Source organism: Cygnus olor, chromosome 12 (assembly GCF_009769625.2).
Source record: "Cygnus olor isolate bCygOlo1 chromosome 12, bCygOlo1.pri.v2, whole genome shotgun sequence".
Classification (NCBI taxonomy): Eukaryota; Metazoa; Chordata; class Aves; order Anseriformes; family Anatidae; genus Cygnus; species Cygnus olor.
The window spans coordinates 8,574,985-8,601,571 of NC_049180.1; the positions used below are offsets into that span (position 1 = coordinate 8,574,985).

The window sequence follows — 26,587 nt, forward strand, 5'->3', positions numbered from 1 at the left end:
AATATTTACTGTAGGAACATACCCTTGTTGTACCGTAAGATCCAAGAAAAGCACCTTCCTTTTATTTATTTCTTTAAATTTCCATGGCCAGGATATCTTGTTTGATTGGAATAAGTGTTGTTGTTTTTTTGCTCTTGATCTAATTTGAAAACTCAAGAAATCAAGTAAGAGCCTGCCCAAAGAAGGTCTGGCTTAATTCATTTTCCCTTCTTCTTTGACTTCTGAAGGGTTTCACTACAGTTACACTTACCAGTTAGTTCACGAAATTTTCAGACACCTTTCATCACAGACCTTTCACTTCAATTTGAAGAGTACAGTAAGCTCTGGGCAAAATGATAATGTAACGATTGTCTTTTAATTTGTGTCATATGAACCAAACACAAATATCCAGCCAGCCTTTGTAATCTTGTGTGTCTAGCAAGTCTTACTAGTATGGGAAGAACAACTCTTAATTTTTTTAGTTTTTTTTTAAGAAATGATTTTTTTAATGGAGTAATGTTTGAAAATTTGCTAAGGAGAAGCAATGACTGGAGCTAAACAGTTTTTTTCCCTTTTTTTTCTCTCTCTTTTCTTTTTCTCCCTATAAATCAATTTTCTCGAAGTCATTTAGAGATTGTTTTCCTTTTTCAAAGACTATGCTTTGAAGATTTTTTTTTTTTTTAAGATTGCAGATTATAACTCAGTGCTAGAATGATAGAAATTGTACCCAGACTATAAAACTAGTTTTATCTTAGGATGCCTATGTCTTTGACTCAGTAACAGCAGGAGTCTTACCAGTGTTACAGGACAACCTGTTGATGTGAATGTCTGAGACTGTAAGGGCATGGACTTGTTAAAGCACTTCTCTAGTTCAGTAACAGTGGTGGCATTTCTGAAGTTTTTTTCAGGAATGGTTAGGCATGAAGTGCATCTGGCTTAGGTGCTTTGGAAGTTATAAAAATACAGCTGAAGCTTCCTTTTCATGATAGCATGAGCTGAGCTGATAAAATGGTGGAAAAGTGTGATGAATTTGATTTTACTTTTCTTCTTGATGAGGGAATGGGGAATATTGTACAGATAACATATAAAGCAACAAAATGCAGGATCATTCCTGCCAGCTGCAATTTTTTTTTTACTCTGTTCTTTAGTACTGGGGTTTTGTCATACTGCTGGCTAACTAATTAAGGCTTCAGTATACAGCATTCTGCCATGGAAATAATCATGCTCATCTGAAGGTCATACTAAATTATGTGGGTCTTAGGTGCATAATGTCAAATTCTAACAATGCTATTTCAAGATAATGATATTGTTTAAAAATTGGAATGCACTTACTATGGGAAATAAGAATTTATTCCTGTATGGTGAGCAGGTAGTTTTTAAGAAGGTCGTTTTTGTTTGTTTTTCTACAGAGACCCTCATTTGCAGAAAAAAGTACAGTTGGCTCTCTAAAACTTCATCATTTATGAGTTGCAAAGTGGGATGGTTTGGTAATATACAGCCTGCAGTGCTTAAATTAAAAATATATATATAATCAAAAATCTTGTGTGGCTATTGGTTACAGTGCTCTTGCAGCACTTTATCACTACATTTAACACATCTATACAGCTTTGACATGCAATGTTAAGCTGCTTGGATTAAATTCTGCTGAGTCATAGCTAAAGTTCATTTGATATTTTTGTCTGTACTGGATATTCATATCTGCACCATTATGCTAAATGGACTACAGAAAGATCTACTGCTGGTATCAGAGTCTTCTTTTCCTTACCTTCTTTTTGTTCTTTAAAAAATATGTTGCACATTTGTGTATTTTGGGTATTTTGCAATGCTTACTGCTTTTTAAATGTTACAGTTTCTTTTTCACTCACTTTCAATTGAGCGCATATCACTTCATTATATTGTCCCTACTCTTAATATGTGTGTGAATGTTTTTTGTTTGTTTTTGTTTTTAATCTCCTGGATCATATTATTTAAATAATACTGAAAAAAATGTTGCTGCACACAGCCCTTGGGATTAACTCTACAGCCATCAACACAAGTCCCAAGAGAACAGCCTTCATACTTGGTGCTCCATCTATGATCTGTCCCGTGGGCATGCCTCAGGGAATTCTGAGGTCAGCTCTCTTAGGACTATAGGTAGAAAGTTGTGTGTCTAGATACAGGTTCAGGGAAAATATTAAACAGAATGTCCTTATCCATTGTAATCTGATGTCATTTCAGAAGCCAAATCTCTAATTCTTTTACACCATGTGCTGAATATTTGTTTTCCTGTTAAAAACACTAATATTGTTTTCCCTTTCATAAATGTAGTGATTTGAGATTTTTTATGAATTTCAACCATTGCTGAAATAGAGAAAAAATATGTCCAATAAGTACTTTCAGATTGGACATGAGTTTGAGCTATGATTTATGTTTTGGGGGAATTTAGAATAGTATTTTTCTTCCAAACTTTATGATGATGTGTGGAAAAACTTTTTAAGTAGAATCACAGATGTTTCAGTTCCTAAGCCATTTAACCTAAAAAATATATTATTTTTGAGATTACTAATAAGAACAAAAAGCATCTTTGCTGACTGCATTTTTTTTCTATTGCATTTCACTTTACTTTAAATATCACTTCTGTTTGCACTATACTGTTTGTTTTCCTAGTGAGTTTTCATGAAATTTGAGTCTTTCACCAGCTTTTTTTTTTTTTGTTTAAATCTCACAGGCAAAAAAAAAAAGGTAAAACCACTCCCTGTGTACATGTTTAAATGAAAAGCTTCATAAAAGCGATATTGGCATTTATGGTATATGCTGAATCCATCTTTTTTAAGTATTTGCTGAAAAATGATAGAGAATTCAATGATAACATTAGTCAGGTGCTTATGTTTTGCTCATCAAAGCGCTTTCCATGAAAACAAAGCCACATGGAACCAGAATCACTGTGTTTAAAAGGCTGTTTGACTTCTGTTATATCAAAGATCTACCTATTTAAATAAAGTGGCAAGATGGTGTTTGGTTGTGGGAGATGATAACATTGAAAAAAATATCTTGAAACATTGCTTTAGACAGATTTTAAAATTTAGTCTTTTTTTACTTGACATAAATTCTAGTTGACTTAAATATGCTGCATTGCACACCAGGCTGTGTGTGACCGTTCTGAAGCGTAACTGGTTGATTGATGCCTATGTAGCTTTGGCATATCATGCATAGTCATTCAGTCCCTCTTGGACTGACACAATAATGCCACTTTATATATACAATTAGCTTGCTCTTTTCTCTTGGGATCAAAGTGTTATAGTGCTTCTGAGCATCTTGATTTGTTTTTATGTTATAAAGTTCAATTGGTCTTCACCTGTTGCCAGTTCATGGAGTGTGACCTATACTTTATTTAGAGTTGTCTTCTCACAGTGCTTCAGTAATCACACAAATGAAAATGAAATATGTTCTGATTTCTTCTGGAACCTATTAATGAAGAAAATGATTTTGTCTTTTCTTGTGGAATCTTTACGTAACATACGTTCAAATCTGTTACACACCGGTAAAGAGCCTGAAAAGCAGGTAGCATCTTTCACATGAAAAGTTCCAGCAGTTTGTTCTTGCTTTCTAAAGGGGAAAAATCTAAAGTCATTCTGCTCTAGATTAACAAAAGGCCTTTTGCTATCAGTTTGTATTGCTTTAGAGTTTATTCCTAACAAACTTTTGTCCTTGCAGTGTATAGCTACTAGCTGTCAGAAACCATTTATGTAGCTTGTGAATTTAATCAATTCAGCGTGTCTGCTGAAAGTAATAAAACATCACTGAAATTCTGTTTTAAGGAACTTAATACACTAACTGCTTCCCATGTAACTACAGACAGCTAAACTGTAAGATATGGACACTGTATTGCTAAGCTTTCAAAAAAAAATTTGCACTGATATCCTTCGTTGCACTTTAACTTATAGATTAATAGACCTTTAAATATGAAACCAGCTCATCACCTTGCATTAAATGAAACAAGGCTATTTTGGACTGCTTGTAATAAAGGGTCAAGATAATCTTAAAGGTAGATAAATTCTGGCTGGAACAGAAGAAAATTTCAAAACTTATATTCATGGAAGCCCCAAGGTCTCCATCTCTAGGATTTCCTGTTCTATTTATCTCTTGGGCAGCAAAGTTTACGTGCGGATACTTTGTGGTGGTTCTGGTACACCATAATCTTCCTTTTTAAATTTATGCAGGTGCTAAATCTGAACCTTGCCATAGGCAACCTAGAGGAGTGTCTCAGCTTGTAGATCACTGATCTTGAAAAAACTTGCAGAGAAAAAAAAAAAGGCACATTTTCCTTATTATGTTTGGTTTGTTCTTGTTGTTGTTATCACTTTGAGTTTATTAGTTGCATTGTACATCATGACATAATTAGCAAATTCAGTGACCTAAAGAGGTGTCAGCTCATTTGTTCATGTACTGGTAGATATGAGTGTTTCTACTCAACAGCCTTAATTATACAGGCTGGAAATGCCAGAAGGGAATTTTTGGTAAACTCAAAGGCAAGAGGAAATTGTGAATGACCTTATCTTTAAAATCACGTCAGATTTGGAAGAATACCTCCAAAAGACAATGATAATTAACAAGCATTTGATTCTGAAAAACAGAGATGAAACAAATGAATAAATTCTGGGAGGAGGTACTGACTAAATATCAACAGCATGCCAGTAACATAAGTACTGACTAAATACCATAACATAAAAAGCTTGCAGGATTTTTTTTTTTATGGTGGTTTTCCAGTCATTGGTTGAAATTACTCTGGACTATATAAGGACATAGTTAAAGACATGTGAGAAGTCATTGTGGCAGCGTCCAGCAAAGGATGCTGACCTTCACACCGATACACACCTTTAAAATGTCAAGAGTATCAGTGGGAAGAGAAGTAGAGGCTGAAATACAAAAGGAATGCAAATGTGGGCAATGGAAAGCTATGTGCTTCAAAGTGCAAGTGGCAATCAATAACTTCTTAACTAGGCAAAAGAGAGAAAATAACTCCACATGGTGTGTTGTCAGAGGCTGGAAGACCTAAGGCACTTTCAGAAAGCGAAAACAGTTGCACTCACAGTGTGTAGAGATTTGCTAATAATCAGGCAGGGCATTTAAAACCTCTGTGATATGAATTTCTGGAGAACGGAGAATAAAGAAACATTGGAGATGGAACTCATAGATCACCTTCATCAGCCTTCATCTCTGACTGCCTGGAGTGCAAATTCAGAATAACAGCAGAACCTCTTAGTCTAATTTCAAGCCTCTTAGACAAGCAACTTAAGGATAGTGCCTGGGATGGAAAAAGAAACCATGCAGAGTAAGCCAAAAAGGAATGCTGAGCAACTGCACTTGCCACAGCCAGATATCCAACTTGATGATGGCTTTTAGTTTTGTTTGTTTGTCTGTTTGTTTTTTGTTGTTGTTTGTTGTTTTTTGTTTTTTTCCTCAGCTCTTTCAAAGTATGTTGGGAAAAGAAGTCAGATAACATGACCTCATGCCATGAATAGTTAGCAGATATATAGGTGTACTTGGTCATGTCCCTGTGAGCAATGTCCTTTTATAGACAAAGAGCTTGGCTGAAGTGTGATCTCAGTAATAGGTAAATTAATCTGTAAAATGGAAGTGGACCGAGAAGTGTATGAAAATTTCTAGAACTACCTAGCACAACCTTTCTTTTGTTTGAAGGCATCTATCCACACTTGTTTAGTTCAGTCCATAGTTTAGGAATATTTCTGTATTCAATGTTGATTCTTGGATGCAGAAGATTCTTGGTTGTGTGGTTTAACGCTTTCTAGTATACATTAGTTTTTTGTAGGCCTTATGCTATCTCCGAGGTACAGTGTTTAGATATACTGAAGCTATCAGCACTTAGAAAATTATAGAAATAATAATAATAATAGTCTTTCTGACTTTTCACAAGTAGACTACCACAAGTAGGCCTGTCTGAAGTTTTAGAGATTAACTACTATCAAGTTTGCAATCCATCTTGTGTTGTTCTGACATAGTGGGCACTCAAAACAGCTGTAAGGCATATTTATTCCAAAGCCTGACCTTTTTAGTATTTTCACCAAGACAGTGGATTACATCAGCATATAAGGACTGTTGCAAGTCTCACTTTTTTCTAATTTCTATTCTTTTTGTTTTTACTTTATTTAATACAAATATACTGAATTATGTAAAACAGGGAAAAAAAAAAAAAAGGTTCCTCCTACATTTTGGGACTAGTTGAGGTCTTCCTCCTAATGAAAGGATGGGAGAATAAACCACTCTGGCGTGCTATTTAATGCAGAGAAGACAGTCAGACATGACATTGAGGAAATCAGTATAAAAATGGTTTCATATAGGATGGTACTGTTTTACTTTCTATGTGCTCCAGAGTTTAAAAGAAAGAAAGAAAGAAAAGAAAACAGAACTGGAAGGGGATCGATGCCATTTCACAAGATAGGATCAAACTATTGCGGCAGAAAGCTGGAAGAAGCTTGCAGATCGGCTGAATCTTGAGTAAGTTGAAATGCATAGATAAAAAGTAGTGTTGCCCATGGTCTTAGAAGTTAGTGAGGCTGCAGTTCTCTTGAGTTCTCAGCTTGAAGCCTTTCACTAAAACATTTAGAAAGCAACATAAAACAAGTAAACAAAAGAAATTGATTTTTTTTTCTGCACACAAATGCTGGGTTTAAAGTAAGTCTAACTATAATAACTTCTGAGTATATTGCCTATAACTTATCTTGATCTTTTGTCTTCATCTATGATGTACATCATGTACAGTCGTTTTCAAGAGGATAGTTTTATTTTTACAGGTTTTTTTTAGCTCTAACGTACATTGCTTTTTATCCAGCTTTATATTTGACTCACCTAGACATTCATATAGATGTGAAAATGCGCTAATTTTTAAGATACTTCATTTAGCTTCATGTTGTGATAATTCATACTGAAATATCAATGCTACTAATAGGCAGGAGACTTCCAACTGAATTCTTTATGAACTTTTCCTGACCTACTACGTAGTGTGTTAGCTTTTCACTCTGGCTGACATTATGCATGGCTGGATTAGATAACATCACCACACATTGTGATTTTATCCTTGCTTTCTAGTAGAGTGGCAACAGAATTGTTCATATTACTTTTTGACTTGGGAATTTTGTATGTGTGTTTTTTGTGCCTCTCACATAGAAAAGCATTGATTAAAGCTACAGCATTTTGTTTCTTTCAAAAATATCTCGCTAGATGAAGTAGCCAGTTCCAAATACTGAGGAATAAATTAGGAATGTCCCTCAGACAGTAACATAGCCTAATTAAATCAAGCTAAACAGCATTTAATTAGACTCATATCTCAAATGAAGGTAAGGGAGGTAATGATATGACTGATTCCTTTCAGGGTAGACTGTGATATCATAACTGTAAGTTTGAGAATTTTAAACCGTCATATTTTCAAGCCCCTGGAAACATAGTCCACTTTAGAGAGGCCTTGATGTGGGAAGCATAAAAATCAAATGTACTGAGATAATGAGTAGTTTAGGAAGCACTTATTCTCCCATCCTAATCTTCATAGATGCAGCTTTAGAATCTTTCTCTTTGCTGCCTAATCCATTGTTTTCAGGAGTCATTACTACCAAACATTTTCTAATATAGCTAAATGAACAGCTCCAAAAGATTTATGTGAATGTTTCACGGTGAGTGTTGGGAAAGAGGAAAACTCCACAAAAGAGCTGAGGACCCAATGATATCTGTTTAGACTTCTGAATAAATGAACAAGATTTTGAAGAGGTTACAGTGCCAGCTTTCCTCAGTGCCAGCTTCTCTTAGTTCTTCTCAAATAGTATTACTGGATAGCTTCATTATATTTTGGATAGGAACCAAAATGACAATATTATTTTTTAAAATAATCTCTCAGGAAAATATAGACAAAACACAGTGGAGATTTTGACATGAGAAGAAAACAGAAAGTAAATATTCTAATAGAAATATCTGACAGAAGGTACAGTTTTCAAACATCTTAAATTTGCTGATTATTGTCTCTAAATTCAATCAAAGTGCCAGGTCAGTGCTAATGTTGTTCAAAAATATTCCTCAGAAATTGTTTATTAAAGTTTTATCTCTAATATACCTCCAATTCAACAGCATGAGGAGCTGAATATAGGGAATTTCAATCTGTGTACCACCATAAAATACCAAGAATTTTGAAAGCAGTAATGAAACACCCAACATATTAAATGCTCTTGAAGAATTATTATAGCTATTTTATATTTTATCAGGTTTTAATAGCTAAGCAAATTGCTATCTTGTGCAATTGCACAAGCTGGAATTACATTCATAAGTGTTTTGTGAGAAACGATGTGATATTGTGGGAAGTAATACAAAATAAGCCTGTTTACTTTTTATTTAAATTTGATACCAAGCCTCTATGGACAATGTAGTCTTTTTAATTTGAGGTAATACTTGTGTAGTTTAACTCCAAACATACTTTTCTCTGTGAAAGCAGTTACTATAGCAAGGAGTTTATACAAGTTCCATTATACTGCACAGTATAGCCCCAAAGAAAAATTTATCTATATTCAGAGAAACGTGTGTCCCTCTGCATAAAAAAGAAAGAGTTTGGAGGAACAAGGTAGCCCCAGAATTGAGGAAGATAGATTATAGTTTTGTCAGCCCTCTACTGTGGTTCTTGTTGTTGCCTTCCCCTCTTCATGAGATGGTTTTAGACTAGGAATATTCTCATTTTTCTCACTGTGTGCTGAGGCCAGTGACCTCTGATCTTCTGCTTGGTTGCTGTTGCTTCCTGTCATAGATTTTAGGAGAGATTGCTGCTCTACATTTAACTTTCACTCTCTGGCTGCCTGGTAATGTAGGACTGATCAAGTCATCCCAGAAGACGCGGCAAGATAAATTAGATGCTTAATTTGCACATCAGGAACTGCAGACAGGCTAATTTTAAAAGGACATTTTGATAAAGTAAAATAGTACTGTGCACATATTAGTAATTGCCAGTTCCACAAAATTATTAATGATAAATGAGTTCTGGGCTTTGAATCTTTGCTTAAATTAATGCTTGAAGGGAATGAAATATAGACAACAAAAGTCACTAGAAAGCTTATCACATAATTTTCAACATTAAAACATTTGTAATTTTTATTATTTTTCTGTCACTATCCATAATCTTAACTGCCCTATATAAAAACAAATATAAAATAATGTATATGGTACAGATAGTCACATTGTGAACATTCCTTCCCAAACTAGAAGAATATATTTAGAAATCTGAAAACAAAAGTAATATTTGTAAGCTATATGGACTTACAAAGGAACTTCATCTGTAAGTGAAGTGTTGGCAACTCAGTCCAGTGTGTACCTCTTCCACTGGTCACTGTTAGGACTCCAAAATCCATTCTTTAACTTATCTTCTGTATAGATCAGATTCCTTCTGCCTTTACATTTGCACAGCTGTACCGTGTAGGGCTTGGAGGGTGTTGTTTTGATCTAGGGGAATATGGTATATAGCATGGATGATAATAGCCATGGTATCTTGGTAATGATAACCCAACTGTATGTACTAGGTTCATAAACCCGGACTGAAATTAAAGCCTACATCTGGCCTTCATATGCAATTAGTTGTTTATATCTGATGACATGCGTTCTCCTCTTGGTTTTCATCTTCAGTCATGTACTTTTTACTTGTCTATTTATAAGCTAAATATGCATGAAAATTGTAGTAATTAATTCAACCAGGCATTGAGATTGAGGTGTTTAAGTGTTGTTTTGACATTCACCATTTGAACTGGCTTTTGCGTATGGGTTTTCTGGTAGACCTCTGGCATAATACAGGTATCCTGCCATTATTTAGCTACTTATTGTCCCCACTGTCATGCTCCATCATAACTTCAGTGCACAATATGAAAACAAGGCTTCACATATGTCACCTCTCTCTAACATTGTTCAGCCTGCTTTAAAGATTCCCCACGCTTCCCAATATGGTCTGAATGCAGTTATGCTTAGGGAAGGATCTTTGGTGTGACTCCTTGTTCTTGCATATGGTCTCCTTGATGCACCAAAGTCTTTCTCCCCCTTGCTAGACAGATTTTATCTTTCCACATCTATCCTGAGCAAGCAGAAAACAAAGCAGAACATTAAAAATCTGTGTATTATGCAGGTATTTTCATCGTCTATTTTATTTCAGTCTATCCTCTCCCTCTCGCATATGTAAATTGCGGTTGCTTTCTTCAGATCTGCCATCAGACTCTGCTACCAACCACCTCTCCCAAGTTTTTCAAAGACTGTTGCCAAACAGAAAAATGGACTCTGTATGTGTCTGTATCCATGAATGAAATTCAGCCAAGAGTCTGTTCAGCTCCTCCAATAATCCTTAGGAGAAGTGCTCTTGGACATAACGGACAGAAATGCTCTTGGACATGTTTTAATGGACAGATTTCCATTTTTTTCCCAGATTTTTCTGTTTGCGCATTCCATCACATGACTAAAGACTAAACTTATGTGTCTACTTCTTATTGTCTGATATTTTAATATCAACAGAGACGATAGCCTACCAAACTTTTGTTTACTTTGCATTTTACTTTATTTGTACACATTTCCCATTTATTCATCCTGTTATGAATACAAAAATGTGTATGTGTATGTTTGTAGTGGTGCTATTGGTTTCAAAAACTTCTCAAAACTACCTTGAGAACTCTTTAAATCAGTTTCTTAAGTGGTGTCTCTTGAAATGCTGAGGACATAAAATATTGGCCATCTACACAGTTGTTGTGCACATTCTTTTCTCTGTTTCACAAACAAACTGTTTTTATGCTTTGCATCTCATTTACACTTTACTGAGAACTGTAACTTGCAAAGGGCAAAGAGTTTGCTGGGGAGCCTTCTTCAGAGCATTTGCATATTACATGTGTCAGTTTGAATGAATATAAATACATGTGTGATTTTTCAAATAAAGTCAGAAAAGTTTGAAAAGAGTAATATAAAAGTAAGTAATTTAAAAGTTTGAACTCATTATATAACTTTCATAACAAATAATCCTCTATAATTATTCCACTTTGTGTATCACTCAGATACTTCTAGATTTGCACCAGAATTGTGGGCACAGACAAGAACAGCAAAGACTAGATCCAGCCATTAATCCTGTAGAACTTCATGAAAAATGGTGTTTGGACTAGAAAAATTCAACTATGTAAGGTTGCTCATTTATATATATTGGTAGCACGTGGCTTCCATGAATATGCCTTTTTGCCAGTGTTATGATCATGCAGGCTGACCGTGCTGAGCCACTGACTTGCATGAATCCCCAGATGAAATGTGTCCTGGGAAAGAGTGTAATTTTGAGGAGTCTCTGGAGGAGCCAGGGTGGAAACAAAGTCCAGTGCCAGCACAAAACCCCTGTATTCACCATTAAAACTGTTGCCATTTGAATCTACTTTTGAGCATCTGACTGGTCCAGTAAGAAATGCTGGTTTTGAAACTAATATTGTCCTAATGTCCCTCCTGATGTCACTCACATTCTGATAGCAAAGCTTAGATAATCACAATTTATTTATTTTTATATTTTTTTCCCTCTTGGTTTGCCCTTTTGTTTTTCAACTCCCTGACAGTGGTCCTTGATTAACGTTGATATCCAGGGGCAGCATTTTTTTCAGTCTTGGACAGAACGAAAATTCATTTTTACGAGAGACAGTGTCTGTTTGCATCTCCCGTAAATGTAAGAAGGTGCTATAGATATTTCAGTACCCTAAGGACATCTTTATATAATGATTGCTCTTGGGCAGAAGCATTTAAAAATCCCATTGCATACATAAGATGTTTAGTATAATAAATGAGGACAAATGCAAAAGAATTGCAATAAATAAACTAAACACAGGAGAATACTGGATTCAGTATATAATTAATAGAAGTACAGTTGCTTACTTATAAATGCTTTGTTCTTTTTACAAACATCTTTGGTGCAAGTTCTTATTGAAGACTGCAGACTTCCTAAATTTTCAAATTACATTTTCTCACTTGGATTTGTGCTATAATTAAATAAATACTTTTATTTCAATAATATTTTTAACTTTATAGCTTCTAAGAACAACAGAGAAACTGTAAGAGTTTGTCTGAACATCTTTTTCCAGGGCATGTTAGATGAACTGTCAAAATAATGCCATCATCTCCTTCATCTTTAGTCGTTGCTTATATGATCAACTCTATAGTTCCTCATATTGTTTATTTTTTGTTTTTCTGTTTTGGTGGTGGTGTTTTTTTGTTTGGTTGGTTTTGTTTTGTTTTTTGTCTGCCCTCCCCTCCCCCCCCCCCCCTTCCCCCCCGATTTTTGCTGGATATTCAGCTCTACATATTGTTTTTCACAAATTTTCTACCCTTTCAGTCTCCCACTCTGGTAGTCTTGGCTTAAGGTAGTAAATAGTCAACAGTGAAAGGAGAGAAGCATGTCAGTGAGGAGACAGCACATTGCAAATGAATGTAAATCTTATGGTTTCTCAGCAGTCTTTGAATTTTAGTACTTTTGAATTTACTTGTATCCACAGTTACTCTGACATTCCTTGGAACATTTAATGCAGTGCATTGTTTATTTTATTTTTTGTTGTATTTTTAGACATAATGTCTCTGAGTAGATTCCGTGTGACTACACCACTTCAGGTGAAAATATCAGCATTTGCAGGGAGAATGATTTGAGTCATGTATTTTTACAGGATTTACAAATGAAGAAATATTGAAGCTGTAAAACAATTATGTATTCAATTAAGACTGGTTCCTTTTTTAAAGTTGTGTATGATCTTCAGAATAACAGGCCCTTTGTTGTGGATCACTGACAAAACTTTTTTTCCTGGGGAAAAAAATAAAATTTCGTAGCTCTAAGAGATGAACATCTACTTCAAGAGCATTATCCGTGGATAATGGCATTTGTTTTAAATAGCTTAAGGCTATCACACCTAATTTAAATTCTTTGCTTTTCTGGTGATTGAGATCTGGGTGAAACAGCACATCCCTTGTAAGAGAAAGAAAAAGAAAGAAGAAGAAAAATACGATTTCTTGCTGCTTTATTGTTATTTCAGAAAGTCATGTCATCATTAAGTATGGTCTACTGGACAGGAGAATATCCAGAGTATTCATTAAATATCCCAGTATTAATCAGTAAACTTGAAGTCGCTGATCCTTTGTGTTTTATTTGGTCATTGCTAAACTAAGGAATATGATTTTGCTATAGCTGATGTTCAATAGGAAATCCAGCTTTAACTAATTAGGATTAGATTTTTAAATTAGCTCAGTACTCACTAGCTTGCGTTTTGTCCATTCTAACAGGAGCAGTTTGGAAGTTCTCATGTACAGTTGTTCCTACTAAGAACCATGGCAATAGGTTTATGGTATTTTTCAGAGGGGATGGGGAAAATTGGCCACTTTTGACATCTTCTTACAGTGTTTCTAAGATTTGGAGCACTTTTCCAGATCTCTGTACCAATGCTTCTATAAAAATGTCATTATATGTCCATCTTCGTAACATAATACCATCACTGACAGTGGTTTCAGGACCGTTCCTTAATACGTCATAACCAGAAGGGTGGCTACCCTGTGGAAAGGCACTGCCAGTTTATTAATCAGCTTGCATTGTAAGTGTTGCTTCCTACAAGGGCTCATATCATTTTTAACCAATCGTTAGCTTTTTATACTTCACTGGTTAGTTACTAAGAAAATGTACTTGATAAGCAGGAAGCTGTCAGTTGTGCAAATTTTACAGGGCCCTTCTCATTAAAAGCCACATCTAAAGCCCATTGAAGTTAATAGGGAGCCCATTAGGTTTTCATCAGACCTTAAAGCAAAAAAAAAAAAAAAAGATTTGGCTTTCTATAGAGGTAAATTAATTGAGGGAGGGAAGAAGATGCATAGATCCAATAAACAAAGCAACTTGTGGTGTTTGTCTGCTGAGGTCAATGGCATTGCATGTGTGCTCAACTTAATCCTTGAATTTTAAGTGCAAGAACATTGCAATGAGATGCAATGAGATATTTTGAGCTTTTAGCTACAAAAGTGAATATGTTTATTTAGCATGTTTGTCCTGGGTTTTGCTGAGGCCAGTCTGTGGCGCATCATTAATAAAGTGGCCTCAAGAGGGTTTGCCCAGAAAATGGGGATTGTCTAGAAATGCGGAAGCAGTCTCATATACTGGTTGCTGGCACTAGGGGCAATGACTGGGGAGAGCAGAGAAATTCAGGGAGACTGGGCTGCCTCAGCTATTCATTGATCTGTATGTAGTCCCCTTGGGGCCCAACTTTCAGTAGCTGGCCTGAGGAAAAGCCTGTGCTGTCAGTATGCTCTATCTTATGCTGCAAGAGAGCAAGCTCCAGTGTGTATAACTGCAAAATTTCAGTAAAAGTAAGGTACACATTTAGCATAAAATAATATCTGGACTGGGAGTGAAGCAGAGAATATCATTTCAAATATGGAAATTCAAGACTCCCCCCATACCCATTACCCAGATTGAAAAATATATAATTTTTATTTCAGAAAAAAAAAAATCAGTTCAAAGCAGTGTATTAAAATTTGTCTTTTTCTGTTTCATATTACCTAAATTATATCTATATTATTCATCTAAATCATTAGGAACTGTTGTATGTGGTTCTGTAATAGTTATATAACAACACTGACTTATGAAAATACGAATTTTAATGCGGAAGTCAAAGTAATCTATTTTAATTATTGAAACTATAGATTACTTGGCACACACTAAAAATTCTTCAGTTCAACCAACCTCCTTTAAAAAAAAAGTAGTTTATAATTTTATCAGACCACATAAAAATTCAGTAACAAACATGCAAGTGATTTCATCATGTCAGAAACAGCCAGACATCATTTCTCTGCAGTACTGAAATCTGAAGTACATTCTATGAATGCATTGTATGCTAATATGCTATATTGATGTGTTTACTCGCTTCCTACTTCTCAGGCAAAATGAAATTGAGATGCTGTATCAGATTAACTTTATTATAAAAGTATATATATATATATTTTGAACTGCACAGTTCTTGAATATATTTTCTCAGCATCCCCATTTAAGAGGTTAATTTAATAGAACCACTTTCATCATGACAGTGGTTCTATGGGTGAGATAATAAAGAGTTTGAAAACTAGGAATAATAAATCATTATAGGAAGTTTAGTTTCAATTAGTATTATAAATGTTAGTATTTTAGCAAGTAATTGACAACTGATTGGCATGTTGCAGGTTATAGCTGTTCAGATACTAATTAAAGTTCTAAACCTTGCTTACAAAATTACTTAGACATGTACATAATTTTCCTGTATTTACATGGTAACTAAGCCTATCTTTTACATGTGTTTGCCCAGGGCCACAACTCGTAGTATATGCCAAGATTATTATGTATTGTAGTGAACAATTGTCAATAAGATTCAGAAGTCAATGGGACAACACATCTGCCTTTTTGATATACATTGTCTAATCTTAAACATTAAAGAGGGTTGTTTTCTCTTTTAGTTTTGTGTGTGTTAGCTTGCAGAACTAGTCAGGTTTATGTCTAAATCTGAGCACAATAGTAGCTTTACTTCAAAAATGAATGAAACTAATTTTTTAGTAGCTTTACTTTGAAAAATGAATGAAACTAATTCATAAAAAATACAGCTATGAGTCTTTCTGATGAAAAAGGTAATAAAAGTGCAATGCGTGCAAGCGTATTTTGTACTCAGATCTAGTTATTTTGTACTTGAACAGCCTAAATTAAATACTATAAATTCTGTCCAAGAAATGTAAATACTATGAGTTAAACCTAGTTGCATAAAAATTGAAGCTAAAAAGGAAAAGCTACCTTTAAATTCCATCTTCTATATTTGAAATCATTGTGCTTTCCTACATACGACACGAAACACATCACTTAAGACTGTTAAAAAAATGTGTCAATAATTGTAAGAAAATGTTATTTATTTCTTTGAATACAAATAAGAAAGAAAAATCTTGACCTAGAGGAAAATAAGTGATTTATCTGACACAAAGATGAGTGAAAGTATCAGATTTCTCTCTTGTTTTTGTTAGAGAGCCTGCACTCCTGGGACTTGCAGTCCAGCAGACTGGGTGTATTAGCAATGGCAAACCATGATCAGTGAAGGGCACAGTACTCAGCTCCCACTGAAGTAAGGATTCTTTTGTGTGCAGTCATGAAAAATGGTTATTAGGACTTCCAATTATTCCTAAGGAAGATCTGCAGGCATCAATGAAGTAGGCATTTTAAATCTGACTTTTCATTTTAGAGTTTTTGGTTTCAATGTTCACAGCCCATCAAACCAGAAGGATAAGCTTTTGCTTCCTTTGAGGAAGATAAGGGGACAGTTCATCTCTCGGCAAGAACTCCACTCAGGAAACCAATTCAAATTGCTTTGGCAGCCCTTTGTAGAGAGGAAGGAGACAGATGTCTACATCCAGTGAAGGTAGTATGTGGAACATGTTTGGGAGGAGCTTTAAAGAGCATTTAGGAGTATTGAGAGTCTCAACAGGAGTCTAACAGGACCTAATTCCTTGTAAAATTAGTACCGTTCAGGTACTGATCAGTGCTAGGACTACGAGGGACTTTTCTAAGATGCTGAAGCGTATGGTCCCCAGAAATCAACCTAGGCAGTGGGGTCCCTGCACCCAATGGACCCTGCAAGAAATGAAAATAACTCAACAGTGAGCTATAAAACAAACATTCAGCCCCCTTAAGGAAACTAGAGCATACCACAGGCCTATTCCCCAAATTGCAAATTGAAAGCTGGCTGGATGAGGATCATTACTTCCTCCCCCAGTAAAGAAAACCAATTTGTCACATTTGAATGATTTACAGTGCAGTACTTCCCACATGTCAATGTTTGTAAGCAGCATTTTAAAGCAAAACAGAAAAGCCCAGAAGTTTAGTAGCTGAACGAATTTCTCATACTCATTCCTTTACAAAGAATAAACAAAAAAAAATCATTTCAGAATTTGGGTGGTATGGGAAATGAGGATTAAGTAGGCAGTAAGTGAAAGCAAGCTACAGCCTCAAGCAAATTTGTAATTAGGTAAGTTACAAAAACTTCAGTAATGAAAGATATAATAGAAAGTCTGTCAGGTCCTGTACTGTAGAGAGCTTATGCGCACCATTGTAATAAATTAACAGAGATCTATTTGATTTTTTTTTGCTAAAAGTGAGAAGCCCCAAGAGTTTTGCATTACTTCATTTAGTGCTTGGTGAGGCTGTTTATATAAGACCTTCCCCTACATTTTAAATCACTTATTGCTGCTTTGGCAGTGTCTGTTAGATTCCATTAGATTCATTAGCTCCTCTAAAGAGCATTGCTCTGTGGAAATAGCTGAAACAGCTGCCCTGTGTAATTTTGTTATTGCTTTAATTTACTCAGAATTCTGTTTTAACACTCCAGCTGTCAAATATAAAGAGGAAAAAACAATCAATATAAAAGCTTTTTCTACCTTAGTACTCTTACGTGTACAGTTTGTGGGAAGTGTAAGAAAATAAGCAAATGTAGCTTTTTGTTGTTTTCCAAGTGATTTCTTGGAGCTGTTGGAAATAGCGCTTCTTAAAATGTAGTCTGTGGAACAGTACTCTGTGGGCTGAGTTCTCCTCTGCCAAACTACTTCTCTCACACAGTGAAACATCTGTCAGTCTCGAAGTGAAGCTGCATTCTGTCCAGTACCACTTGTTCACTCTTAAGTTTTGGCCAAATAGTGGTCATAAGATCTCGACATGTGCTGTGCTAGATCTTTAAAGCTTTTTAAAGCAGACACATGGGGTATGGTTTCATTGATCATCTTGGTGAGGCTTCAGAAATATTGCTGAAAATGGGTCAACCCGTTTTGTAAATTTCCTTTGATATCTTAACAAAATGCTTCATGTGTAAAAATGTGTTCTTTTTGCTTACAAGAATACAGATTTCTGTGAATGCTTACTTTTTATAATTCCAACCAGACCATCTATAGAGAAAATGCAGGAAATGTCTTGTTGTTGTTGAATACTGATTAGAACTACAAAGCTACAGTACAGGTTATACCAATGACAACTAGTCTGGCAGCAATTCAGGCTCAGTATCTCTCACAGAAGCTATGTGATGCTGATTGAATAATATCAACCTAAAATTTGGCTCCTTGTTACAGATAACTTAAAAATACAGCTACAAAAGGACTAAATCCACATCAGAATGGACAATTTGTTTCTTGTCTGTTAAAGAAACAAACAAACAAAAAAGTTACTGGTCAAAATACAGTTCTTATCTTGCACCTTGATTCTGCTCCAAAATAAAATTTTTACTGAAATGAGGCAATCATCTTTAAAGGAATTCTAAGATGAGTCTAAGTCTGTTCTTGTTCTATTCCAGGCTTCTGCCTGAAATCTAGGCAAGTAAGCTCTAGCAGTTCAGGGGTGCATTAATTAACTTTCTCCCCAAACTATTTTAAGTAGGCTACTAGTAGGAGTCACTGGCGAAGTGAATCCAGAAAATGTCTTCAGCCAGTTAGAACAGTTTGTGGGTAACTTCTGGAGAGGAGAATGTGTGCCTAGTCTTTTTATAAGCTTTACAAGATTATTTAAGGTAAATTGAATATTGGACACCAATCAGACAGATGTTTCCCTTCCAAAGATATCTGGGACAGGTAATGAGACTTCATAAGACTGACAGAGAGATTATTTTCTTTTGTAAATGTTTCTTGTTCTGGACTGGAGCGTGGAATAAAAATCATGATCTGCATAAGTGGAAAAATCTGATTATGTATTTGGAAATTTAAATCTCTTTCAGTGAAACATCTGTAGATGATCTTGTTAAATTATGCTGCAGTTAGTCCAGCTGCTGAAGATGATTACTGACAGTTAATGACTAGAGTACATGGAGTGGTTGTATTTTAGAGAAGAGGCAAGCACTTCACAGGAACTATTGCTTCCTCTGCCTCCCGCACACCTCTCTCCCTTTAGGTCTTCCTTTTTTTTCTTCCTTCCTTTTCATGTTTTCAGTGCTCATGCTGTGCTGAATGCTGGTAAGGCAATACTTGATCCAAAAACAAGTGGCCACTTTGTATTTCTTAGAACTTCGAAACATTTCACTTTGGAATACCAGAAATGTATTTGTAGCACTATTCTGTTTCCCTGGTGGACTTTCAGAATTTTGCAGGCTAGCTGGATATCCTTATCTGTCTCATAGCCTTTTTTCTCACCTGAGTAACAAAATTGGCAGTATCGTGCTATGTGATTATATTTATAACATAAATAAAGGTTCAAAACCTAAGGTTTTGAAATGAACTGCCCTGGAAAATAAGCATAATACATATGTCTACATTAAATGGAATAAAATGATAGACACAACCACTTCGTGAATGATCATCTAAAGGTTTGTAACTCTCAAAGCACATCAGGGAGTTGTTTGGCTCATATCAAAGCTATATATTAAAGCCTGCACCTGTATTTATTTTGTGTATTTTACAGCGGCATTTTGTTGGTCTCTTGGTGCTGCGTGTGACAGTGAATACAGGTGGGCAGCTTCTGATCTATTCTTTGGTATAGCACTCCAGGTCCAGTGACTATATTTTCTCTGTTTCCTCTTTTTGTTTTATATTGGAATTTCTTTGTGAATATCTTCACATACAGTGAATCATATTTTATTCAGCTCTTTTCTGTCAACTCTTATCATTTGCTTGTAAAGATATGAGATTATTAATCAATGCTTCTGATGAACCATACTATCTGTAAATACTATTTAGACAGATAATGTGAAAGTGAAAATACCTCTATAAAGTTTGACTATTAATAAAGGAATTCTAAAGTTATGTTAGTGTAAAACTCTAAAACAAATTACTGAAGTCAAAGCAATAGTTCAGCATGAAAATATCAAATTCTGAGACTTGCATTGTGACTGGAGGACAGTAAGTTCAAGTCCAGGCTATTCCACAGTAAGGAAGAAACAAAATGCCTTGATTTATTAAGCTTTTCAGAATCTCTTACGAAGACAGACCCAGTTATTTTGATATTGTGCATGGCAAATTTCCCTAGACTTTTGTGAAAACAGAATTGCTTTCTTTCCAGTAGGCAGACTACCAGTACTTTCTTGAACAAAATTACCACTTCAAGCACAACCAGCCAGTTGTTGTGCTTAAAGTTGCTGTGCATTCAGTAAGTAAGGTGAAAATTCTGGAATGCTGATCTAAAAAGATATTGAAAAGCTCTTATAATAGAAGATATTGCTCTTCCCTTGGAGGGCCAAACTTCCTAAGAATACCATTATTCCTATCACCTGAGTTTCAGCCTATCCATTTTCTGTTTATGTCTTCAAAATTAATTCATGGCCTTTTCAGAGTCATTCATGTGTTTTCACATCCCAAGGCCAGTGAATTAAGAATGCTGCTGTTGTGCTTCCTTCTGGATAAACAAAATTTTTCCAAATTATTAAGTTGACTTTAAAAGCTTTTTCTGATATTACAGTGATGCAGCTTAGAGGATACACAGAGAGACATTTTACTTCTCATCATTAAGAAGTCCTCAAATGTTAAACTTTATATTTCTACTGTCAGCTGCAAATGTTTATTTACATCTTCCTCAATAGCTGTCATGTTAGTGACACCCTTTTCTTCCTTTTTTCTTTAATTACCTTTCAACATACAGTCTTGAAGATTAAAGGCCACATGCCTTCTTTCAAAGGTCGTGCTTAACTGGCAGAGATGTTCATTACAGTTTTCTGAAAGTCAACTCACTTGTCTTAGTAGATGAGTATTGTCATAACATAAGTATGCAACACATCTGTAACTAGTATATTTTGTAATTTTCTGCTCTGCAAGTTTACAGACATGTTATCTTTTAATATTACTTCATTGTCAGAAGACTCAATATGTTCAGAATTAATGTTAAGGTATTTTTAGCTTGAATAATCCAGAAATTACTATGAACTTAACTCGAGTACATGCACTTAACTCAACTACATGCATGGATATATTTTTTTTTTATTTTTTTTTTTTACCCTGTTCATTTGTTTTTAAACAGACTAAATCAAGGCACTCAGTCTCTGGCTCCAGGCAAAGCCTAGCTTAGGATTCTCTGTTTTGTTGGGGATATAATATTTTTTCCCATGTTGTTTTTTTTTTCTCTGTTACTTGCTAACAGCTAAATAAGCAGGCAATGATGCATAAGAAAAGCATGCCACTGAGAATTAACTGCATATGCTATAACATTGTCCAGTCTTTGCTATTAGGATAAACAATTAGAAAATCAAGTGGCACTCTAAATACCGATTTAACTGGTTTCCTAAGAATTGTTGTTGCTGATAATCTCAATATTCTTTGCAGCATTAGTTAATCACATCCCTTGTTTGCAATAAACTCCTCTAAGATTGTCAAGGGACAAACCGAGTATGGAAATTTAAGATATTTAACACTGTAAGGGTTCACTGGTCTGAATGAGTTAGAGAATTTGGAGAGAGTTGATTATCAATTTATACTTGCTGCAAGCTCATCTATTCCTAGCTCTGTGGGATTCATGAAGTGTTGATCATGGTTTCTTGTCACCACTACACCAACTGGGGAAAAAATAAAACCAGAGAGGTGGTTTTACACATGATGAACTGTGATTGACATTTAGCATCTCCAGGCTTATCATGTTTAGAAAGGAACTTTAAAAAGGAATGCTATCATACCATTAAAGTTGGGTATTAAATACCTAACAATGCTTTCTTGGGTGATTGGCATATCTTTTAGGTAACAGTGATGAACGTATGTTTTATTAAATTTTTAACTCTCAGAACAGCCCTCATCTCTCAGTAGGAATCCATTGAATCCATAGTTGAAGTTACGTTGGTTATTTTTAATTAAGTACTAATGGACAATTTATTGACGTTTTAGGGCAACTTATGTATACCAGTCAGGCTGTAAACTTCATTTTATATGACGTATTACAATGGCATAATCACAATTGAAATTGTATATGAATATGTAATTTTTCATAAGCTGAAATAGGGCACTACATTTAAAATTTTATATTGAACTGCACTTTGTTAACTTGAATTTCATCTTCATAACCTTCGGTTCATGCATTTTCATGTGGAAATATCATGGGATAGTCCAATTGTACTTTCTGAATCTCGGTGGTTTTAATTTATCTTCTTTCTTCTTCTTTAATTAATCTTCTGGTTTTTTCTTTGAATATTGGTTTAACAAACCCTACGTATTTGGGAAGTTCCCATTGTGAAGATGGTGTAAAATTATTTCCCAATGTCTGTTGTATGCTATTCTTAATGTATGCTGCTTCTGGCAGTGTAAAATATTATGTATTTTGCAAAAAAGTATGCCATAGTTTTATGGACTTTTTAGTTTGATCATAAAGGTTTAGATATTATCCAATGTATGCCATTCAAGCAGTAACTTCAAAATCTGTGTGATAGACTATAACATTGATAATAGTTTCTGTCCTATTAAGAATTTCATTGGGAAGTGCACTGGGATGTGTATATAGGTAAGTATATACAGACATAATTATTTTATAAAACTGCTTACCAGATGATATGAATATTTATTCTCTTGTGACTATAGCCAGACATAAAAGAAAAAAAAATACAGAAAATGAAAGTCCTGAAAATTCAATATTCAAAATACTTGTGATAATTTTATTAATAATGTTTGGGCTAAGAGTCTATACTTACTTTACTACTACTCAGCAGTCTGTATGGGAAGCACACTGATGCTTATTTTGTTAAGAATGTTGGTTATGATTTAAACAATTTCTAAAATCTTTTGACACTTTAAATGGGGGCATATGTTTTCATAGCTTTCTCTGGATACAGCTAGAAATGGCTTGACAGAGATATTTTACTTCTGTCTTTGTTTAAAATGCAGTAGTTAGATTTAATTCTTTAGATGGGTTCTTCATAGAGGGTATCACAACTGAGTCCCCTTAAAGATTTAAAAAAAAAAAAAAACCTGTGTTTGATGAGTTCTTGAGCTTCCATTTTTTTGAATTTACAAAAGCTGTAAGACTGATTCTTACAGCATACTTTCAAATGTTTTTTCTGTATATCAGATGTTCTATTAAATGCTTTATTTGCACAATTATTTTTTCCCAAATGACTTCAGAATTATATAACATATTAATAAACACTAATTATGATGTTAAATAGGTCTCAAAACTGAAAAATGAAATTCCCCTTGCTCACAAGTATCAAGTAGCTTGTAAGCCACTTGCTTGCTATGCTTCCTTTAGAAATGCTGTTATTAAAAAAATAAATAGAAACTTTTGTTTTTATATGTTTACTGAAGCAAAACCTTCATATTGTCCAGTTTTTGTACAATAGTATATTCATTCCACTTCTGTGATGAAAGAAACGTACATTTAAAATAATCTGTTCTGAATCCATTTTCCAGCTGAATGGAATGGAGGGGAAAAAAATAAACTGTCTATTTCAAATGTGTCTTATCCTCAATTCATAATAGAATAGGCCTTATTAACCTGCTAGTTTTGTCTGTTCATTTGCTGATAAATAGGAAAAAAAATGTATTTTAGACAAAGAATAGAGAACCTTCCAAAGATATCCATGAATGTGAATATTTTAGAAATGTTTGAAGTCCAATTCAGTTCCACACTGACAGGGTGGTATATTTTGGAAGGAACGTGGCTCCAGAGCCCCTTCAGAGACATTGTTCAGCTATATTTGCTTTCCAAATACTTGATGACCACCCACATGATATATAATAATCACACTGTTGTTTGACTTGGAAGAGGAAATATCCTGCCTCCTAGAAACACCTCCTCAGAGGCAAACGGTAATGGCATTGCAGCTGCTTCTCAGCCATGTTCAAAGACCCAAAGACAATTTTCTGGCAGCTTCCTTTAAAAGATATTGCTGTTCTAGGATTCTAGGTATTTGTTAAATAGGTTAAAGGAAGGCAATAACCACTTATTTATTATGAGGATATAAGAAATATATGGAGGAAGGTCAGAGATGTGGTTTCTATGTAGCATTTATTTCCCAACAATGCAGGAATATGAAAAACTAAACTACTTAATGCATAACAAGTGCTCTAAAAGAAGCACAAATTAATAGTTTGGACATATGGTCCTTCTCTTATGCTGAATTCCACTGTTACAACACAGGCTGTAAGAGCTTTCTTTGCTGTGGTTATCTCTGGACAACTTCATAATTTCTTTCCACAGGTTAATGTTTTGGTATATTTATCTTATAGCTCTTGTTCTTAGTAGTAAAAAGATCTATCAAAATTATGATGGTATAATGATCATTGACAGTGCATTTTCTGCCATGAATATCTAGCTCTTAAAATCTGAAAATATATATATAGTTTGTTGTATTATCCATGGCATTTTAGATGGCAATGACTAAGATCTGTGAACATGGGATATATTTCACTCCTTCCTCACTGTCGATTATCATAATTGCATTTATGCTTGTTTTCTTTCTGCCTTTTTCTCTTGCTGTTCTTAATGGCTACTGTCACTTGTATGAACTTGAAACGAATCAACATTTTTGTGTCAATCCAACTTGTTTCTTTTCAGTCATCTATTAGGTCGATGCTTTGTATTTTGTTGTTGTTTGTTTGTTTGTTTGTTTCTCTTTTACATGCTATATTTATGTGTTTGTTTTCTGAAGCAATTTGAATATTGCACATGAAGGGAATTTGGATATTGCACATATTGTTTGAGTTAAGTATTCTCAAAATTGAATAGAATTGTTCTTTTATTGGAAATATTGAGTTTTGGAGAAAAGAACTAAAGAATGTTTCTCTCTGATATACCTAAAAGATGTGTGGAGGGCAGCTTACCAGAGGACTGTAATTATTTTGAATAATGATATTTTGGGGGAAAATATCAAGTCTGGAGAAGATAAACCACAAACTAGTTGTCAATTCACATAATCTAAGTGATGCACAGAAGAAAATACATATAGAAACACACAGATGAGCATTTTGTAGATTTTTATTTCATCTTTTTAAAAGCAAGTCTCTTAAATTAGTATTTGAAATATTCATATGATGCTATATATTCTGAATATGCAAGATACTCAAATAGCCCGTTCACGCTTTATTGTGTTTTGTAGTTCATCAAATGGCAGTAGTTTGGCACAGAAAACATAGATCTCATAAAAATTTTGATAGATGCCAGTGGAAAGAACAAAAAAAAAAAAAAGACAATTGATACTGAAAGCTGAAGTTTTATTATATGTGACTGTGAAGGAGACTTAAAAGGTAGGTATCAGAAACTTTTTGAACTCTACAAGAAAGATTGTAATTGTGCCTGATTCATCAGAGAATCCATCTGAAAAATATTCTTGAAGGTAAGTGCATCTAGTCTCTAAAACGTTAAGAATAAAACAGCCATTCTGATAGTTATTGGATAATCTATTACACGCCTATATTTATTTGTTTATACTCTTGATCTTATTTTTCATTTCCAATACACTGTTCTTCAAAGAATCATGAAGTTTCCTCAGGATGTTACAAGATACTTGCATGATGTCCGTAAGACAGTCCTCAAAATTGTTGAAAATCTTGATAAATCTAAATAAATAAATATTTTTAAAAGGCAGTGCAACTGGGAATAGAGAGTAGTTAAATGTTCTATTGATTGCACAGCTAATACTATTCTCATAGCACTATGTCTGGATATAGATCTTTACCTCCAGTTTATGGTGTTTTCTGTCTTGTGTGTGATAGCACTCAGGGCTGTGAGGATGGATTGATCATTCCTTTCACAGTGGGTCAAGACACAGATAGGAAACACCATGAGTCCCATCTCATAAAGCTTTCATTCACAAAGACTTGGCAGTTGATGATTTATTCAATTTCACATCAGGTACTTTCATATTACTGTGTGACTAAGTCTTTTGTAATCCATGTGTCATGCTGCTCTTTAATCAGAGCTAATCTGCAATTTTGTATATTTCTAGTTGGATCTGATTTATTTTTTTCTGTTATATTTCAATAATTTTTCATTAATTACATAAGGTGGGAAAAGTATAGAAAAGGAAGATTTTGTACTTGCTAAAGCACAAATATCTTTGACAGTCTAGAGTCAGGAAATGTAGCAGGATTATGGACAAATGAAATAAGTGTGTGACTAGCTGAGAACGGCTAATGTGTAATTTGTTATTGTTCATAAGGTCAGTTTGCTACACTGTCTCGTTCACTGTTCCAAAATCTGAAAATGTGTTGTTGGTAGAGAAGAATTCAAGCCGCCATGCTTGGATCTAGTTTTTCAAAACCTCATAGTTTGAACTGAAAATATCTGGGTTGACCTATACGAGGAATTAAAGGTACCCACAAAGATAAAACACTTGAAATTCCAGGAGCTTGTAGATTCACTGATGAAGATAGAATTTAGGTCTAAGATCTATTCTATCTTTAGGACATTGTCAGACATGATCTGCTGTTCAAAATTCACTTCCAGCTTACAACAACCTTCATGAATTATTCTAGAAATTTTTTGGTGCTATGTTAGAAATCTCTGTTAAAAGTAATTCATTAATTTTCACGTGTTTTAAAATCATATGCAAATCATGTATATAGATAATAATATAAATACTTAATTAGCTTTAAACTGTTTAAAGAAAGAGGTAATAAATTAGAAATTACGAAGAGAAATGACAGATTCTTTAGTAAACACTAT

The 26,587-nt window shown here is 34.5% G+C and overlaps 1 long non-coding RNA gene across 2 annotated transcripts in view; it reads left to right on the top strand.

The window, feature by feature from the left end:
- The window catches only part of LOC121076710, a 36,676-nt gene extending 11,586 nt beyond the window's left edge, over positions 1 to 25,090 (top strand). Inside the window, exons 3-4 of one of the 2 annotated variants that reach the window (XR_005823677.1) lie at positions 6,350 to 6,474; positions 25,020 to 25,090. This is a non-coding gene — a long non-coding RNA (uncharacterized LOC121076710). Of the gene's footprint in view, positions 1 to 6,349; positions 6,475 to 10,144; positions 10,715 to 25,019 lie in introns of those variants that run through there. The other variant, XR_005823676.1, reaches the window with a different exon arrangement.
- Positions 25,091 to 26,587: the final 1,497 nt, after the last annotated feature.